At 40.4% G+C, this 2,255-nt stretch overlaps 1 non-coding gene across 1 annotated transcript; it reads right to left on the bottom strand.

Annotated features, from left to right (window-relative positions):
• Nucleotides 1-2,153: 2,153 nt before the first annotated feature.
• LOC135275131 (U6 spliceosomal RNA) lies at nucleotides 2,154-2,255 on the bottom strand. Its single transcript, XR_010342848.1, has one exon. It is a non-coding gene; the product is annotated as a U6 spliceosomal RNA (small nuclear RNA).

The following is a 2,255-nucleotide window of genomic DNA, read 5'->3' as shown; positions in this document are numbered from 1 at the left end:
TCTCAGAATGTATCCGTGTCATTAAGCAACATATGACTGTACTTCATTATTGTACAAAATGAGAGAGAGAAAGCACAAACAGGAAAACAAAAACAAACTAACAAAAAAACCCCTGTCGTTCATAGTTTAACCATGCAGAGGTAACCACTGCTAACATTTTGGCACAGTTCCTTCTGGTCTTTTTAAAAATGTCTTTTATTTACATAGCTGAGCTCATACTTAAATGTAATTTTGGACCCTGCTTTTTTCACCTACCATCAAAGCAGAAACTCCCATCATTTTAAGTGGGTGCATAATAATCCATCATATGGATATTTTATAATTTATGAGCTGGTCTTCCACAGTTGAATATTTAGGTTGTTTCCAATATTTTCACTATTAAATAACACGATTATGAACATTCTAGTCCATAAATCTGTGTGTGCATTGCAGATTATTTTTTTAGGATAGTTTCCCAGAAATGTAATTGCTAGGTTAAATGTTATGAATATTTCAAAGATTATATAGTGACTTAATATTCTTTATAAATAACAAATACGTTCTTTAAAAATACATGGAGAGGCTTCTACAGGGTCAAAGCTGTATACATACTCGTTGCTGTGGATAAGTGGGGAGGGGGGTGGGATGAGACTACACTGGGACCTTTGTGACTCCTTGGTCACATTAACCACTGGACTTTTTGTCTTGTGAGCTATGTCCCAATTTTCAGGGCTATATGCTGATTAAATATTGATCAGCTGAGTGCCAGCAAATGGAAGTGAACTTAGAGTATGGAGTTTGTATGTCTTTTGCAAGGAGGCCTGTCTACAGAGTCAGTTAGGAATGGCACTTCAGCATTTTCTACTTGTCACAGAACTTTCACTGCCATCATGTCAGTTGCTCCTCACAGCTCCTGGGTGAGATGCACTGGGGGCAGCCATTCCTGTTGCCAAGTTATTCAGCAGAAACTCAGTCCCAGAAAGGAGAAGTGATCCACCCAAGGTCACAGAGCTGGTTGGAGAGAAAACTGGGACTAGAATTTTAGTCCATGGGTCTAGGACTATAGCCACAATTATGGACCACATTTGCCTATAATTATAATAATAGATTCTGGCCAGGGCTCAGGAAGACAGAAAGAGAGCTGAAGAGAAAACTTCTGTTATCTTAGAGAAAGAATATATCATCAGGAACAGAATATTAGTAGAAATATGAATATTAAGAGCTATTCCAGCGAGGTCTGCGATGGAAATGAGGAACATGTTATTGGAAACTGGAGGAAAGGTGATTTTTGTGTAGGGGCTAAGGGAAAACTTCCCCTTTGCCTTCTGAAGTTTCACTGAAAAATCAACTCACAAAAGGCAAATTAACTGGAGACAATGCATACAAATTTATTAGCATGCATGGGAGAGAATCACAGAGTGATTGCCCAATATCCCACTGGGGTACGGATGCGTATATACCCCGCTTCTTAGGGGAAAGGGAGATAGGGAAGTGCGGATGACTTTAGGGCGAGAGTAAATGATTTTTAGGGGAATTCAGTGGGCTTGAAGAACATACAATGGCCTCAGACAGCGTCTTTTGGCCCACAAAGCTGACAATGGTTTGCAACAAAAGTCTGTCGAGGTGTGTTGGCAAACTTCAGTCTTCCCGCAATATGAATGCAGTTAATGAAAACACAGAGAAGGCACCTGAGACAGTTGTCTTCTTTGGCAGGTCCAGACTTTAGGCAGATAGGGGAAATTCAGAGAACAATTTCATCCTGTGCTTTGGGAGAGACAAAGAATTTAGAGACAGGGGCATGAAAGGAAAGGTCAGAGAGAACATGAGACTTCTCCAGTTTAACGTGTCAAAGTGCCATCTTTTGGGGTATTGGTTTCTGAACTCCAATACCAGTTATAACATGGCAAAGGACTCAGCTGAATTGCTGTGATACTACGATATGTATGTATATTGGTTTTCTCCATGGTTCCTGGCTCATAACTCCCATAGCCCTTGTTATAGTCTTTTGTTACGACGTTAGGGCACTTTAGGCTTCAGAAACAGGTGTCAGGAAACAGAATCTGAACTTCTTCTGCCCTCCTTTCACCTGCCTACAGCAGGACTGTAATCTCATTGTGGGTCATAGACTCTCATTGCAGAGAGGGTCCTGCCCTATACTCTTTATTTTTTACTTTGAAAATATGGGCTTCTTTATGAATTTTCATGTCATCCTTGCACAGGGGCCAGGCTAATCTCTATCTTTCCAATGTAATAGATGTAGTGCTGAAGCCAGCCAC

Source organism: Aotus nancymaae, unplaced genomic scaffold (assembly GCF_030222135.1).
Source record: "Aotus nancymaae isolate 86718 unplaced genomic scaffold, 86718_ANA_hifiasm-v0.15.2.pri h1tg000015l_0, whole genome shotgun sequence".
Classification (NCBI taxonomy): Eukaryota; Metazoa; Chordata; class Mammalia; order Primates; family Aotidae; genus Aotus; species Aotus nancymaae.
The sequence above is the reverse complement of the archived record's forward strand: the minus strand, read 5'-3'. Positions and strand labels throughout refer to the sequence as shown.